General features: G+C 43.1%; 2 long non-coding RNA genes across 2 annotated transcripts in view; one reads left to right on the top strand and one right to left on the bottom strand.

Moving 5' to 3' along the window:
- Positions 1 to 18,810, bottom strand: part of LOC139060554 (uncharacterized) — a 164,733-nt gene that overhangs the window by 624 nt on the left and 145,299 nt on the right. The gene's annotated exons all lie outside the window — the stretch shown is intronic.
- Positions 7,756 to 13,814, top strand: LOC139060552 (uncharacterized). Its single transcript, XR_011514915.1, has 4 exons — positions 7,756 to 7,896; positions 8,428 to 8,504; positions 11,638 to 11,692; positions 13,723 to 13,814. It is a non-coding gene; the product is annotated as an uncharacterized lncRNA (long non-coding RNA).

Raw genomic sequence — 18,810 nt, 5'->3', positions numbered from 1 at the left:
TGGTTGCAGGCGAAGTTTGCTAGCCTTTGCCCTCTTGCATTTGTCCTTGTGCTTCTCCATGCCATATGGTTCGCATTAAAATCTCCGATGATGACTTATGGAGCACGACCTACCGACAAGATGTTCGTTAATCTTTTGGAATCAGAAGTGCTTGAAGGCGACATATAAACGCCTACCAGTGTAAACATGAATTTGCCCTTTTTAATTGTCGGGCAAACGTATTGATTGTAATCGTGAGACGGAATCAGCTGGTGAACATAGGTTAGTTCTTGAATAATAAAAATGATGACTTTACTACATACACTAGTTTTTACGGACGTAACAGCCCCGTATCCCGATAATCTGACTGGTTTTCACACGTTAGGCTGCCATATGACAATTATTGAGAACAAATTAGTGTATATATATATATATATATATATATATATATATATATATATATATATATATATATATATATATATATATATATATATATATATATATTGACGAAAGTCTGAAAGGTGCGACTTTAGTCCTCTTGCTATTCACTGGATGATTGACGCTGCCTTGACTTCTCTCAAGGTTGGGCGATGGTTGGCCATGTCTCTTTCGAGAGACCCAAGCACTGGGCTTAAGGCGTCCAGTACTTTCAGTGCACGTCACTTCACATTGGACTTTCACTATTATTTCCTTAAAGACCCCTCAATATGGGTATTACATAAGGGGAGACATTTACAAGTGTTATTTATTCTAATTAGTGGCCACATGAGTTCAATGAAGAATATTACTATTAAGTTTATCAGCAAACGTCGATGAACAGGTGATTTCGGATAAGTGACAGGGCAGGCCATTCTAGTCGGTTGATGATTGGCAAAAGAAGGATTCTGAAAAGGTTGTAGTACGGCTCCGAGGACGGGTTACTTGCAAGGAATGCCCTGTATGCAGGGAATGGTGAGGGGTGGGGCCAACACTTATAGTGCATGATGGAGCGAGCTGTAATAAAACTTATGAAAGAGGATCAACGAATTAATGCGACGCTGGGATAATAGCGTGTTTAAGGCGGACTGTGCTTTTAGTAATGATGTGTTAGTGTTTAAGAATACGAACAATGAATGAATCTTGCCGCACTATTCTGAATTCTTTCAAGTGCATTGATAAGGGAAGTTTTATGTGGTGACCAGACGGGGGATGCGTATTCAAGTTTCGGACGTACGAGCGTCTTGAATGCTAGTAGTCTGACGTGTTTCGGTGCATGACGCAGATGGCGTTTTAGGAATCCCGATGTTTGATTAGTGGAGACAGTAATGCACGTTACATGAACAGACAAGTCTAAGTCGTATGAAAGGGTGATGCCGAGGTATTTAAATGTGTCCACTTTTCCTAAGGTAGTATTAGTATTATTATACGGTGAGTATAAGGGCTGATGGCGGCGAGTGAAGCACATTACTTTACATTTATTGGGGTTAACAGTCATTAACCAGTCGTTGCACCTGTCTTGCACTTTGTTAAGGTGTTTTTGTAAAATACTGTGGTCAGAGTCGTTAGTAATTATGCGCTAGATGACACAATCATCAACGAATATACGGATTTGAGAGGAACCATTACGAGGGAAATTAAACATTAAGCAGAAGCAGACGACGTCTGCTACAGAAGCAGACGTTCTTGCAAGGCTGGAGAAAATCACTTGAATGGCATCTACGAGGGGACGTAGCATCGAAATACCCTGACAATCTTCTTTGAGCATGTAATCAGCGGAAGGAATCGGCTCCCGTGCGGGCTTGCCAATCCCTGGTTCTTTGGCGAGATGCTGGCTTTGAAGCACAAGCCGTTCTTTTTGCGAAAGATTCCTTTCAGTTGACTCTCTTGTGCTGTTCAGCCCCTTTGTGGCCTGACTGGAGAATGTGGGGCGACAATTCAAGGGTCTCTCTCCTTTCGTATCGCTGCCTCTTTTAATGAGGTTTGGTGACGCCAACGCTGACGCTGGATTGTTTCAGCAGCCTCCCTGTGTGACGAATTGTCCCGAACCATTTGCTTGAAAACTACGACCTCTTTCTTGATGCGAGGGCAGTCCCTAGATGAGGCAGCATGGCAGCCATTACAGCTGCTGCACTTTAGGACAGTAGCCCGGCAAGTGTCCTCCGCGTGAGGTTCAGCACACCGGGGACATGGTAGCGAGTTCGGACAGACCACCTTGACACCTCCAAGCCTAAAGCACTGATTGCATTGAAGAGGCTTTTGTACAAATGGTCTAACAAGATGTTGGAAGTGACCAACTTTGAAGTGAGATGGTATGCAAACCCCTTTCAGAATCAGTTTGACGCAGTGCGCCGTTCCAAGGCGGCTCACACGCGTGATGACAACACCCTCACTTGCTGGTTTGACGAGGACAGGCAAGCCCACGTTTGGAATGGCAACATCAATGACATAAATTACATCAACTGAGGACGCATCATCATCGGGATATGGGACCGCACTTTGATGCGTCCTAGCTGCGAGACTTGCTTCAGTTTTCCGGGCGCTCTCCCATTGGAAACATGGATTGCGAAGATATTTTTGCGCGTATTTATCCGAATCTCCGTAATTTCATTCAGCACAACACCTTCAAAGAAAACAGCTAGTTCTTGCCTGTTCAGCAATCGGAGGTTGCTTGAAGGGTTCCTCGGGCACGAACACGATGGCGTGAGGCCAGCGTTCAGGCCTTGACTTCGGAGTCGCCGTGCTCGCTTGCGTTGATCTATTCGCTTTGACTATCCTCCTTTTGGACCTCGTTCTGCGGGCAGAGATGAAGCTATCATCCGACGAGTCTTCACCCGATATGGAGTGTAGCTCAGTGTCCTCGGTGTCACTGAGCCCGCTTCCTTTCTTCCTCGTGAAGGAAAGCAGTGATTGCCACTGCCCAGGAGAGCCTCTCGAAGGCTCCACGCCCATGGCCCCAAGACCGGGAGCCTAAGCACCAGAAAATTCCGATGATTTCGCCAGAAACCAGAGAACACAGATAGAAGCGTTCTACCAATACGTAACTTCATTAGCTATTGGATATAACGAGCGCATACACTAAGGACTTCAAGTGTTCTACCCAAAAATAAAACGCCCGTTTGCACATATCGTACAAATGGTGCAGCGATAAAAATATGTTAACAGAGTAGGGTACTCGCGACTCTGGTAGCCATGCGGCAACTGCGTTCCGGTGGTGAGCTCCAGGTCGCGGGCTTGGGTTCGATTGCATTTCAGTGAAGAAGCGACTCACTTAATGCCGATTCAAATGTAATGCCCATATTACTAGGTAATAAAATGAAATGAAAAGGAAGACGGAATTCAAGGCCACACTTGTACCATGCATTGCACTGCACTGCAATCTGGAGTGTCCCGCCATGGTGTGCTTCGTAGTAACACGGTGTTTTTGCGACGGAAAACTGCCCATTGTTTGCACCAGGAGCTTGTTTCTTGGTATAGAATTATAAACATCCATGAGTTTACCTGGCTGCTCGTTTTAGATTTGATCACTTCTCTGTACGCTTACTTTTGCGTTCATTTGATGCATTGTCCACAGGTGCCTCAAGCATTTTTTCGTTGTACGAATGTTGCAAAGCTTCCACTGAATTTCTGATTTAGTGATTTGTTGTGTTTTCCATCGCTTACTTCAGCAAATTTTTGTTTTCACCAGAAAATTCTTGTGCACGTTACAGCAAATGTGTCAACACTTTTAAGAGACTTTGCATTGGTATAAAATTTATCATCATTCTGTTGGTGTGCACTATACACTTTATTAGTTCTTTACGTTCTTTCTGTGGGCTCTCATATGGTGTTATGAAAAGCTGGGGAGAAAAGTTGCAAATATTTACAATATCATTACACGCATTCAATAATTCATTCAATTTATTTATCAAAATGTTGCAGCCGCGGCCGCTATTTGATCCCGCGACCGCGTGCTCATAGCAGCGCAACACCATAGCCGCAAAGCGGCCGTTGCGGCTGCGGTTATATAGGTGAAGCCGGGGTCGCTCAACGACGTACCCTGCTCTAGCCCGCAACAACTCACACTGCATGGGTAACTATAGCCACGGCGATGATATTAGAGCACTTTGGCTTCAAGCTTATCCTTGATTGAGCGGAGTTTACAATACTGATCTTTTTACGACTACATTAAAGAAATGTTTGTACATATGAGTAATGACTGTTAGATTGCAATAGTTTAATGCTGGCTTAATTATAATTTTGCTTTCTTAATCTCACAGCTGCGCCGTAATAAATCACTCATGCGAGAGAAAGTATCGCCAACGAGTGTTTCCTCCTCGTTGGAGGAAACACTCGTTTCCTCCAACTCGGATAATAAAAACTTATCTGTTGCATCTTCGTATAAAAAATACGAGACGAGGCAAATGGAATAATAAATCTGTTGAGCAACTTACGTAGGCTCGAATAAAGATAACATACAAGCAGCTTTTCTTTTTTCGAACTCTTCTGTCATGTGATGTCGAAATGCTATTTATTGTATTGTACCTTCAATGTTTGAAATAATCAAGAAAAAAATAAAGAAGCGGATGCATCTGAAAAGCATCATTTAAAAATTGATGACAGCTTCAATGTCGGTATAAATTAGCTACCCCCACACGTTAAAGGGAATGTGTAATACAATCCGCAGCGTATGGCTCTAGTGGGTAGTTTTCGGTGTAAAGCCATCCTACGAAATTAAATTTAAAATATGCGGTCATTCCAGTGCTATGCTTCGACCAATATTGCGTGTCTTTTAAATTGTTTGCTGACGTACACTGTATTGTACATATAGTGTGAATAGGCTATTTAAAGGACGTCTTATTTAAACATTGGCCAAAATATATTGTTCAACCTGTTTGTAGAAAATTGCGCACGTAGACATATTTCATTTGTTGGGAGTAGTCTGACTTGACATCGGCAACAAGGAAACAGCCCTTTCCTAAATATGAACCGTGATTCTTACTTTCTGTGTGCAGTAAAACCAAGCGTACCTACAACATTGCAGACGACCTTATTTATTATTTAAAGAAATACTTCATTCATTAAAATTGGCAACTTCACGCTTATTTTCACATAATGTATGTTCAGTGCTCGTATTTATTCACACTGCAAAGCATGTAGCGACCCCGTAGAGCGGCCTTCAACTGCTACACGTTTTCTCACCCTTATCCTAAATACTAAAAAAAGTGTTGGATTGTTTATTGGCTAACCATCTTATACAGCAAAGCAATGACGAATTATATTATGCGACAGCCAGCTAACAACTGAACCTTCGCTGAGAGAGGCCAGAGTTGAAAACTACTCATTCTTACCACCTGATAAGCATCAAAATACCCGACACCAGCGCTCGACAATGATAGCAATTAAAGTTAATGTCTTACTGTTTTCGTGTTGCCTTTCGCAGCTATCATCATGATTTATCGTCCAAGAAAAAGACGTCAAACAATGAAACTTTCGTTTATCTCTTAAAAAGATGACTGTACCCTTTGAAGATGAGGCTGTTAGTTGTAATTGACAAACTAAGCACTGTTCATGCACACGCAAGGGTGTTAAAGCGTTTACTGTGGTCAAGAATTCGTGTCCGGCCATACCACACCACGTCGTACGCACGCCCACAAGCCAAAACAAATTTTCGCATCAATAGATGTTCAAGGTAGTTCACTGTAGTAGGAGGATGACATTCCAAGTGCGAGGGCATCGAAATCGGCGCTGGTATTGGCGTGCGGTGCCGAAAAGCACGAGTGTGCGCCTGAAAGGTGCGCCGGTAGTGCGAGATCTGCGCGAGCGACATGGCCGAAGGGCTGATCGGAGCGGGACAGGAGGATGAGCTCTGGCTGGGCACTGTGGAACGAGTGGCGGGCCACGTCGCGACGTCACCAGTTCGTGCTCATGCAGAGCCGGTCCTGCATCCCGACTATCAGCGCTGCACTCGATGGCTGTGCTACCTGGAAGATGCTGCTGTGGTCGGGCTTCATCGCATGCTGCCCAAACAGGCTGTGACGATATGCAGCGGTGTTCATCGCCGTTCCTCACCCGCAGAGGCATGGCAGTGGCCCGGCTTCCGTCCATGTCACACTGACTCGCGGCTATGCTACACACCGGCGGCCGCAACCACACCGCTACCACTCCTAATAAACTGATACGGTTGGAACTGTGAGGGCTGCAGAACCTCGACTGAGGTTAACTACTGGAGTAGCAAACCTGTTAAATGTACTGTGTAGTTACGTTTATGTGTCTGTGTCTAGTCCCATGTCTACTGCCAGTGCGTAAATTCATTCTTCTCTCTCTTGGCTGATTCCCGAGCACGTTTGGCTGACCTCCGCCCACACATTTGTCTCCACTAACCTATGCCATCATACCGAATTATTCATTGAAACTTTATAGCTGAGTGATAATTTCACATAAAACTAATCAATATAGCTTCCATTTGACTATAGGACAAGCCTAATACACCATGAAGTACAGCCGCAGTAAGAAGCGCAAGGCCGTATGAGGCTTACGTTCTGTTATCCGAAGCATCCAGAAAAAAAAACGCTGGTCGCATTGCCGATATCGGGCTCATTGCCATTCCGCTTGCATTCTCCCTGTTAGACAAAGGTTACTCGACAGCCTTAATCCAAAGATGCTACTGATCATATATTCTGGAGGGCACCCGGTTCGATGCAAGAACGTTTTCACTCTCGAACACCGTCCCTATATAAACACTGGTGACCGAAAGAAAAACATATCCTGATCCATTACATACTCCCGCATTTGTGCAGCTTAGGCTCCGATTGCCACTCACCTGCAAGCACCAAGAACGCCACGATGAAGACAATGGTGCTCATAGTGGCCGTCCTACTTCTCTCAGCAGGTATGATGCAAAGCTGTAAAGTTCTTGAACAGCAAAGTTTTTTGAACTGCTAAAGCCCTTATACTTTAGGCAATGAACAATATTTTACACGATAGCAGGCAAAACACTTGATCTAAGCTGACAGAAGTCAATAACGCTGTTCCAATTCTTACTTTCTAATGGCCCAAATTTATCTGACGCGAGAGTTGGACCGTGATAGCAATAGGCGTTTATTTCATTCAGTCATCGCGTTATGTACGATACGTATCATCATTGCAGTTCGTCACGACTTGAAAGAAAAAGCTTCATTTCTTTCCGTGAGTGATTCTAAATAAGCATTTGCAGGAAAGCGTTATAGTGGTGAAGAACGATCCAACCACCTCTTATGCTCCCATAAGGGTGTTAAAATCTTGTGTCTACCAAAAAACTGTACCATACCTACAACTTTGTGTCTAATGCTCGGCAGCAAGGATAAACAAATTTTCGTATAACGAAATCTTGAAAATAATTGTCTGAAGCCACTTGACCCACTTGTTCGATCAAACATAATAATAACGTATTAATCAAACACAAAATTATTATTGTAGTTTTGCTTTCACTTGACGGCAACCTTAATTACTCGCTAAGTACGGCCACAGCAAGCAGCACAAGGTCACGGGATGTTTGTGTAGCCATATAGGAAACGTGCCAAACAAATAGCTGCTCGCATCGCAATTAACTGGCTCAACGCCATTCCGCGCTTATTCCTACTTTCTCACCCTCAGCGGCCCGAGCCGTACAAAACAGCCGGTTAAGTACAGCTACGTGCTCAGGTTACCAAGCATTCATAAACAAGGTTAAGGGAAAAGACCTCTCGAAAAGTGGTAATTATGTATTCTGGAAGTAGCCTAGAGGGCATCGAGAATGCTTTCTTTCTTTGAGAAGGTCCCTATAAAAGCAGGAGCGGACGCAACGCAAACATCATTGTCTTGAGTATAAACCACCCCACTTGCGTCGCTTAGTCTTGTATCGCCGTTCACCTACAAGGTCCAAGAACACCACGATGAAGACAACGGTGCTCATACTGGCCGTCCTTCTTATCTCAGCAGGTGCGTTCAGAGCCGGCAAAGCTTCTTGAAGCTATCCTAGGGGATGGCAGGATATCTGCCTCGCAGGCTATGTTTGTCAACATAAACTGCAGCAATATCGTTGCTTAATTATTCTTCTATCTAGACATTGGCCTGGAGGTTTCTAAGTCAGCTACTGTAGACGGTGTTCTTTCAAGCATGTGTATGAATGTTCCCGCAGAAGCACGAAGAGCGCAGAACTTCAATAACAGTAAACTGTGCTACCAAACGCTTCACAAAAATTAAAGCTTATTTGAAATTGAACTGCAAATGCCGGAGCATGTCGTCTGACTGCTAGAAGAGTGCGCTGCGGAGGCTCAAGTACAATCGCCGTGGCAATAAAATATGGCAACCGACATGCATCTAAGAGTGATGTAATGGTCAGTAGGTCAAGATACGAATTATATTATTAATAAATCCATTCTCACTTTTTCGTTTTCACATGATGTAAGATTCTGCTGGCATTCGCACGCTGGGCCCTATGGGAAACCTAATTCTCAAGTCTTCCCGCAGTGATGTTGACGGAGGGGTCTCCGGCTAAACCTTCAAGATCCGGGTCACGGGCGGCTCCGCGAGGCAAGAAATGTGGGGTAAGTACAATTTTGTGTTAAGAAAAATTTAGTACCAAAAATATCATTGACTGTACGGGCGACTTGCACAAAATGATGACATTTTTGTGTTTTTATTGTATGTTTACGGAAAACTTTTTGTTTTGGTAGGAAAAGTGTTGTCGAAACAACAGGTTGTTGTCTGCAGCCAGAATGGTAGTTTTGCAGGTGCTCGAAATCACGGGGCAGTAAAAATGCGAACCCCAGAGGCCCTAGAAAGATAATACTCTTCGACCCATTAACACGGGCTAGAAAACAAAGCATATGAGGTGCGCTTCAGTGAGCGAAATCAGTAATGTGCCTCAGAGTAAAACGGCGCTCGCAACGGAAGAAAAGCGGTACAAACATTATTTTGTTGGCATCTTATAGAAAGTTGGCTGGCATTTTGTTGGCATCTTATCTTAATAAAATAGTCGTCGAGAAGTTCTGATGCGGAAGGCTTTCGGTATGCATTTACTCATCTTGAAGGAGCTGATAAGCATACAGAAGCCTTAGGAATAATTGTGCTCTAAAATGATTAATGAATAATGATTCTAAAAGCGGACACACCGCCCTGTCGTTGCGGGTGCTTTAAAAGCGCACTTTATCAGACACCAATAATACCCGATATGGATGTGTTGCCAACGCACAGCAATCGTATAACTCAAGCTAACTGCAGGGCAAACTGATGTAGCCGTGATTCCGAAGTAAAGGACAAATATCGCACTAATGAAAAGAATCACTGAAGATTTATCAAGATGCAACGCACATGCTGGAGTTGCACATGGGAAGCAGAGCTTCACCAAAGTCAAACGGTGTGAATAAATCCGACACAGGTAGCGATGGTGCATACTATGATTCTTAATATCCTCAAATGCACCATGCAATCGAATGCATTGTTTACCCACATCAAAGGTTACGCCTTATATCGCTGCATTTTCTTTATGTTTGAACCATACAACGGTTACAAGCCCAAATGGAAACACTACTTTAGGAGGGTGTACAATAAACCGTCTACACAGTTAAGGCGACAGAAGGAAGGTCATGTAAAATATTTGTCGAGGCAAAAATGACAGTGCCAATAGTAGCAATAAGTGAATATTTTCTACCTTTATTTGTAACAGTGGGACATATGCTCCCTGCAAAGCACAGAACGGTTTGATTAAAGAAATAAAAAATATGAACGAACCCATTGACTCAAATGCTGTATTTAAATAAGAAGTTAGTGTGCTCGCCAGGGACTTATAATTTGGCAATATTGACACGCGTGCTTGTTTATCGGGTGATTGTGTTTCATCGTTCAGCAAATGTTATCGCCTGTTATCACTGAAGCTTGCGTAATCTGGTTGCATGTATGCGCGACGCGAATGGTGTACAACTTTCTGGAAGACTTTCTGATCAGATTTTCGACGATCGCCGACCGTGTTCGCCGCTATTGTTGTGATTTGAGAGTGACTTGCTTTTGTGGGCACAAGATCACCCAATAAAAACTTAGTTCTGTTATTCACAGCTTTACCGCTGTATTACGCACCGTCACTACTACGTGACAATGTATGTTTAGGTGTTACGTTGTAACCTATTATTGTGCATAATTGAGGTACATTTACTGGCACTACCTTGATCGTCAGCATACATGGCGCATCCAAAGTCGTTTGCTGATACCAGCATATGGAACGCGTATACTCATGATACATCTCCACAGATATAATCACCACGATACCGACCGACCAGGCGGCACATAGCAGAATCACGCCGAACCGCAAACGTTAAGCGAAGATAGGCTGGTCCCCATTGATTCTATGGCAGTCGAGCAAGCTAGCATGACGCCCCGGGTCGAAGTGTACCGGCATATAGCTCTCTGGTAAGCGTTGACGAAGTATCTCAACATACTTGCTTGCGGGCGAAGAGTTCATAGCTCGAAGGACCGTTCAACGGCAATGAATTGGACAATAATGCTGATCATCATTAATTGATCATTATTGATGATCTGCATTCAGATCTCATAAGAAATGGTTAGGTGTCCTTCCATATTTATTTTAGGGTCTTGGCTACACCTCCGCTCCATTAGTTTCAAACAGCACTGTAAACAAGAGGTAACACTATAGGCGGAGTAATGCTGAGTAATGCTGCGGCCACACCATATATGGTGTGCTCGTGTCGAGTGCATTACTGAACCAAACTTGCCAAGCGATGTCACGGTGCAAAATTTTCCTTGTCTACTCCCAGCGAACGAAGCATATCATGAGACATTTAATGCTGCTAAAAAAAATGAAGTGGTCGAATCAGTGCGCTAATTCACGCAGTACTGTAGTGGCATTGCATCAAAATGTGGCATCGAATAGTAGAAATGCTATGTTGTCTGGCATGGAGCCGACCAAACGTTGTCATAAGACTCTTAAAAAAAAGACAGAAATGAGAAACTGCGTGCAAGAACGTGTTAGGTCATAGATTTGGGTGGCATTTTCTAATTGTCTCACTTGAAAATTATCTGCTTTTAGTAAGAAAAAAAAAGCAGGGACAAGCTGTTTGAGGAGAGCATATTAACTATTCATCACAATGATACGTTAGAGGTATCAAACTGACGTCGAAGCACAGTATTCTAAATTTCAAGGCGTGTCACTGACCACTCATCAATAGGTTTCTGAACCTTCTGTAAATGCGGAAGCTCTGCTAACGTAATGGTTAATATTAATGGGTGATTAAACAGACAGTGACATGGTTATATGATTCAGTCATAGAATATCTCACAGTATTGCCCAGTGCGGAAACTGACCCTACATTATTGACGGGAATGATAGCATGTGATAGTTTCGTATCAGTTTCGTTGTCGAAGAACCAGACCATCTTGAAAGCACCTCTTGTTAGCCGCATTCCGTCTGACGCACCGGTTACTACTCCACTGAATGGCTTTTAATGCGCAGCGTTTTAACTATTACGTAAAACATGCTTTATTAAACCATGCGGACTGTTGGTGCGTTGTACACTTCTATCAAGGTAATGAATGTGCGTCTGTTGTGTCCTTACTTGCTTGTTTATCGCAATCTAGGTCTGAAACTTTATTAAAATACGAGATATGGTGAAAGAAACGAAAATACAGGTAAATAAATAACTAATTGAATTTGTCTTTTGCTCGCAGAACTACTACTGCGAGCCAAATGAAACCTGCGAGCCATCTTTCATAGGGCCTGCATGTGAGTACTTTACTTCGTCCAGTCTCGTTGCTTCTCCATCTTGGCAGCGTGACGGTCACGTGATGTGCCTACGCCACATTTAGCATGGCAATTTAATTTGGCGCACATTCGTGTAAAAACATGCTCGTGTGGGGAAATTGCCGACTAGCCACTGAAGAGCAAGATATTTCTGTGGTTAGGCATCCTACAGAACCTCCATGCAAAGTGAAGCCCATCGACCGATTAGTTCTTGAGCGCTACCGCACTTAATGAGTTGGGAGATATTTACGTGCCTATAGGCAGCTACAAATTGCCACACATACAAGAGTGAAAAAAATTTAATCAAATCAATAGTATTGGCGCAAGAGCATTTGCAGTCAAATAACACAACTCATTATATCGCGATGTACCCGTATTACCACTTGTGAGAAGCTAGTCTCTTATGATCTTTCGCATTATAATTTACTGGGTAGTCAAGGGAAAGAGTATGTTAGCACGATACATGTAGTTGAAGAGAATAACACTGTAATTGTCCTATACTATGAAAAGAAAATTTTGATTTCTAAGCTTTTCTTAATGGTAATTACTTCAGAAAAATCACACTGTGTTGGGATGCATGTACAGCTGATAGCGGAGACGTTTCGCGTGATAATAGACTGTTAATAACCTAATAAGTTACAATTTGCCTATAACTACAACCTGCAGTGCGAGTAAATAAAGCACCCATAATTAGTTCTGGTAAAAGATGAAATACCTATATCTTTTTGCATCAACATTAGGTACGTTCAGAGGACGTAAGTATTTCATAGTTGAGTTGAAATCATTTTTCATAAGTTTCACTTATTAATACTACGAGAGTTTCGGTAGTTGTAATACGGAAATGAACCAAAACAGTCATCATCCCAGGATATCAGGAGTTGAGGAATCAAATCAGTTTTAGCTTTGTGTTCTATAAAAAAAGATTACAATGAGAAGTCTGAAAGGCAACTGGCAACTTTTTGCAGGAGCAGCACTATAACTGCCGGCTGCCCAGTCACAAAATCCTCGCCTTGAAACATCAGCTGTAGGCTATGTTTAGAGCATAATTAGAATGTACATGCGCAGGTACTGTAAGAAGCCATGGTTGGAATTTCATCAGCCCACAAAGAGCATGCGTGTACCGTTTGAGCACCATTAGATGGTACTCACGCTGGGTTATACCAATAATATTGTGATGATTCATTGCGTTAGTTGTTTGACCACTGGATAGCTTTTATTTCGTTTTCATTTACATGCTGTGTGCCTATTTGATAAATTGCACCTTAGGCCTCCAGTTCTTTTCTTCATTCTACGATTTCTACAACGGTTCCGCACCATGTGTGGTGTACTCCTTTGCTGTATACTGGAGCGTTTTCTTCCAACGCTTGTTGGCTTTTAACTTGGCATGACGCGTGCGAGGCATCTACAATTGGGATACCATGGCGCTGTCGTCCCTTCCACTTTCTTGCGTTCTTATGCGTTTGTACTGTAGTTAACGCAGGGAGTGTTAACAAGCAAATTCACTCACGACCTTGGCCGCGGGTATAGAATACCACTTCACAAACCACGTGATGCTTTTCGATCGAAAGGATGTTCAAGGTCAGCCACTAAGGTCTACAGTGGTGTCACTGGCTCGCACTTTAAGCGTCAACTTTAATCTTCCCATATCTATAATTTCAATAATCATCTTAAGTAAGCAAGCTATTCCTTCCATGCTTTCCATCTTGGCATGGCGTATTGACTTTATGTGGTTGTGACCTTAGCGAAACCCCGGCTTCCGTACTTATGGCGTATTATTATTTATTTCTTGCCTAATCTCATATGGCGCTCAACTATTACGAAAAACTAGCGACATAACTTTAGAACGTTTGCTATTTCATTAAAGAAACCAATAATTCCATACTTCCTGGTTACGAAGTCGGCACAGAAGCGCTTCCTCCTAGTATGGTTGATTACACAGCGCTATGTCGACCGCGAGTATGATGCTAAGTTGTGTTTGCAGTAACATTAAAGCCTTTCATCAATCTACGCAGGCACCTCTAAAGCTCCATACAAGTAGAAGCCCCATGGATGGACACCAACAAGATCAACCTGCTTTGCTGCGGAATAAAGATACTTGCGTTCACCGAGTGTTGTATGCGAGCTGATTGAAAATAGCTTTGTTTTAATTTTATGAAATGCATGCTCCAAGGGTTTCACGATCTCCAACGAATCAACGTCATACCACTGGAAAAGGAAAGAGCACAAAGGCATGTAGAAAAGGCCACTCTGAAATAATTATTAAGGATGCGCCATAGGAAATCGTTAAACCAAAGCAGATACAAGGAAATACTGCGTAAGGCGAAATGCAAGCTATTCCCAATCCTTGTTCAATAGCCTGCGAATATCGAACAGCTGTTTTCACCGTTATTATAAAGGAGCCTTCATACCCTTGTATTAATAAGTGTGTGAAGATTTGTCATCACATTACACGCTCTAAACCCTTGCCTATTGAAAGTACAACTGTAGCATTAGGAACAAATGTATAGTTTATTCGTATATCCTTGAAACTCCAGAGGTTCTGAATGACTGTCGTTGATTTGTTAATGTCTGGCTTTTTAAGCGACGTATTGTTCTTCACTATTTGACTTGTCATGCTTTATGTTTGTATCGCCGTGAAGATTATGTTTATCCTACTTTTACCCAAATTTAACTTTCTGCGAGCACAGTTGAAAATTGTTAAACATTGGAATACCATTTAAAATACATTCCTACTTTCAAATAGCGTGTTTTCAATTTGAAGACCGCATCAAACCAGAGAATATTCGATTGGTTATTTCAAGTCGCAAACGCTGTTAACTGCATGTTGGTGGAAAAAAAGATCGCACATGTGAGAAGCTGGGCATAATTAGACAGATCTTAGCCGCCGCTTTCTCGTAACTAGAGAGGGAGAGAGAAAGAAAATGCACGGGGGTCAAGCATACGCTATGAGTTTTGCTACTTACGCATGGAAAGGGGATGTAGGATCCAAGACAGAGAGAGATAATGGAGAAAGCTGCACTACTGACGTCCACACGTTAAGATGAACGAAAAGTATATAAATTGTTCTAAGGAGACGTCGACTTCAGCACTTGTGGGCATGTTCTAGTAGTTTTTCGCACCAGGGACGCCCATGGATATGGTTTAAAGGGACACTAAAATGAAAAGTGATTTCTTCTGCATCAGTAAATCACCGTTCTACAACACCAAAAACACCACCCTTACAACGATAAGACGTTTGGTAAGCCATAAAAAACGCAAGAACGAAATACGGGTGGCGACGCCTACTTAAGTTCCCGCACCTGGGGGCTGTGACGTCATGGATTTTGATGGCATCTTCTAGGGCCTACTAATTATATATAGCGGTACAGATTGACTACACTGTGTTCTAAAGGAACCAAATATTAAACATGCCAAGTTTCGGGAAGCTTTATTCAGCCAACGCGGCCCAAATGCGAAAACAAACTTTGGAATCCCTGACGACACGCTGACGTACCGGCGCTGGCGTTTCGGCGCGAAATTCAAATACTGATAATTGGACCTTCATTTTCTCATCTAATATTCAAACTATTTTCTTGAAATGACTGCCTGCAGGGTTCTCAAACAATGCTTTATTAGTCTACACTGATTTATTGTTTCCCTTTAGTGTCCCTTTAAGGATTTCCGTATAAGAAAAGCCATGCGGCCTGTTAAAAACAAAGCACCCTATGCAGGCCGTCCAGCAATGGAAGCGCTCTTCGAGCTGACCATGTCTGTAGCTTAGTAAAAAACATACGAAGTGCTTCAACCAGTCAGCTCAGCTTGGCGACGGCCTGCTGGTCCTGACGTCACAATTTTCAGGAGCTGATGGGGAGTTTGATTCTGTCGCTGTGCCTTGTAACAATGTTGGAATGACAATCAGAATAGCGTATACAACTGAGAGCTTGGAGACTTTGCGATGTCGTTTATCTCTCCTTCCTTCATCGGCATTATGACTACAATGACAATCTGTAGAAAACGTGCTAGAAGACAGAATATTTTTTTTGAGGGTTAAGCGTTAAGTTGCTACGTCGTCTGTGTTTCCTTGTCACGTCTGTAGCAAAGCTTTCACTTGATTTTGTTCATTTATTTATGGAAGTACCCAAGGGCAGCTCTACGCGTTTATATTGGTGCACTTATGATACACAAGAATAGAAAAGACAAAACAAAACACAAGACCGGAAAGAAAAGTGATAGAAGACGAAACGAAAAGTTGAATTACAACTGAAAATTTTTCTGTTATAAAAGTTTATCCAATGCAGGTAACAGCAAGTTTTCTTTTCTTTTTCCATACATCGACACGCTCACTTATTTATCTTTATCCAATGACTGCTTTTCACCGGCTAACAAATGGTAAAGATCATCGCTGAGCGCAAGTCAGCTTTCTGTATCGGAAGTTTCTCGAATACTATCGATTGTATTAAAAATTGTCACCAAGCCACGTGTTCGGTGCACGACCGCAATACTGGCGTACATTCTCGAACCTACGCGAGCGCCGGTGATTACGCTGGATGGTTCATTGACCCATGTAAAATAGGCGACGCGACTGATCCGCAGATGAGATTTCGACGGCCATCGACTGTGCTCGCCGCTATCGTTGTGTCTTGAGTGTAACCTTTACTAGAGCGTGGCTCAGGCAGCGGTTGCGGAGGCAAGCGTCGGCGTCGGCGTAACCGAGAGAACGAGCACAGGTGAAGGATTAAAGAGCTAACGCGGAGCACAGCGTGGGTTGGAAGATGCGAGGAGGAAAGCGAAGGAGAAGGGTATGGCGAAAGCGTGTGAAGAAAGGCGTAGGGTGTCGATGATGGCTACGAAATGGCGCCAGAGTAGCACGCGTTGTCTCGAAAGCCTGTCTGTGGCGGCTGCGGTGAATCGCGCCCACGCGTCATCCCCTCGCTGCCTCTCGCGATCTCGAAATTAGCGAGGCAGTCGCGCTACAACTTTGTTCCCTTTGGAACGTGCCGCACTGACAGAATGGCCGCGCCAGCAGATATGTAGCGAAATGAAAACTCCTATAGAGTTGTGCTAAAATCTCGCTTTAGGGAGTATCGTAGTCGTCAGTGAATTTTCTTTCCTGGCCGCAGGTTCACCCCAATAAGGAGTTAGTTTCTTGATTCACAGTTTTTGCTAGTGTTTTCCCAGCCACTACAACGTGACAATATCTTCTATAAAGGCGCAGTGCCATGAAGTGATGTTTGCTGTGTGTTGATAATCCAGGGTACATAGATTTGCTTCTCTACTTAAACACAAAGTGCGCTGTTTTTTTTTTTAGTTCTGACTGGGAGCGTGCACACAAGTCTTAAAAGAAATGAAGTAGCATTAGTACTGATATACACAAAACGTGGTGTTACATCTGCGCAATGAGTAGCGTGCCGCGCATTCATTCTTCTGTACCAGATGCAAATTATCCGCTTTGGACAACCTTCTGCTTACGGAAGAGTGGCGTGCATCAGAGTCTCTTGTTAAACTATTCGTGAATGTTAGGGCAGGAGGTACATCCCAATGAAGGTGGTATGTCGGACAAAGCTTTGTCATACACCTGATCTTAAGACAGTTTTATATATTTATGGAATCGCTAAAAGCTGCAAGAGATATATAAATGCAGAGATAACTACGAGTTTCTATGGAGGCAAAAATATGACAAACTATTCTATAATGAAATAAAGCCAGCAAACATATCTTCATTGTAAAGAGAAGTTCTGTAATGATGGAGTTATTGGAATGTGAAAAGTTCTTGTGAAGCTGAGCAACTATAAGAGCTCCCGCAGCAATAACAGACGAGTTTGCCGGGACTGTTAGTACTGATGTACTAATATCACATCTACTGCACTACAAAAATATTCTTTTTACACTGCATTTAGCCAGTCGCGTCAGAAAATATTTATTCCTAAAATTTGTTGACGATGTTGATGTGGTGACTCTTGAAGAAGACTCATATGGCAGGAAAACTGAGTACGGAATAAATTGATCACCGTAGTTAAGTTTGATCGAGCCGTGTGAGTCCTTATACGCGCTAATTCAGGTACTATATTAGTAGCTATTAATTTGCGTAGTGTAACTGTATGCTGAAGTCATGACGATGATTAATCGATTTTATTGGCAGAAGGGCCAGATATGAGCAAAGAGCACCAGACAAAATATAATAAATAATTTTCATCATAATGTGAATGGTATACATATGTAACTTGGCTGTATAGACGCCTAAAAATTAGTACCTGTAAAGTGCGTAAAGATGTACGGGTATTAAAATAATGGGAATAACTAGTAGTGTATGTTATGGCCCTAATGCTTCTGTTGCCCGAGGGTGACGTACTAAACTTCCAACAGTAGCACTCGTACCTCCCGAGAGAGCCCTTGAACACAAGGGTTGGGAGGCGCGTGCTTTATGAAAAATTCTATAGCAGCAGCAACCTCCAGTGAGGGTCAGTGCTACGTATACTTTGGACTGATAAGAACGACTGTTCTATGATCTTGTAAAAACGCTATAAATAACTCATCAAATAGTGGCTACATGACGAAAAGCAGTGCGGGGCATAGGTGAATGTGCTGTATGTGTGTCGGAGCAAAGTACATTTTTCTTCGAGTTTCTATTTCCCCAAACTCTAGCAAGACGCGAAGGAGCGTAAGTATCCCGCCATGCCAGAGATCGAACGCATGGTAGACATATCGGACGAGATGGCGTCTACGTTCAAGGAGGCCCCCATCCCTAAGGACATGCCTCCTGTCCGCCACCAGGGCAGGTGCAGAGCCAGGGCGGAAGCCATACCTAGGACCTATCAGAGGAGAAAGAAAACCGGCTACGCAGACGCTGCTCCATACGTTAACAGGAGGGATGCAGTAGTGACGATAATCGACTCCCGACTAAAGGATAAAGTCAGCGCATCGCTGCAGAACTGCACCGCGTCTAACACCGAGGAGGCCGCTGTCGCTCTAGCGGTTGCCGAAGGCAAGAGGACGGGACTCTCGCTAGTACTTACCATGGTCTCAGGAAGTCTGCAAGGGATTCACCAATGACAGGATAGGAAGGAAATCAGCCGGCATCCTAAAGACCTTTGGCGAAAGCAAGAAAAACGCCACATAATTTG

This window comes from Dermacentor albipictus, chromosome 5 (genome assembly GCF_038994185.2).
Source record: "Dermacentor albipictus isolate Rhodes 1998 colony chromosome 5, USDA_Dalb.pri_finalv2, whole genome shotgun sequence".
Classification (NCBI taxonomy): Eukaryota; Metazoa; Arthropoda; class Arachnida; order Ixodida; family Ixodidae; genus Dermacentor; species Dermacentor albipictus.
Note: the sequence above shows the minus strand (reverse complement) of the source record. Positions and strands in the feature narration are given on the sequence as shown.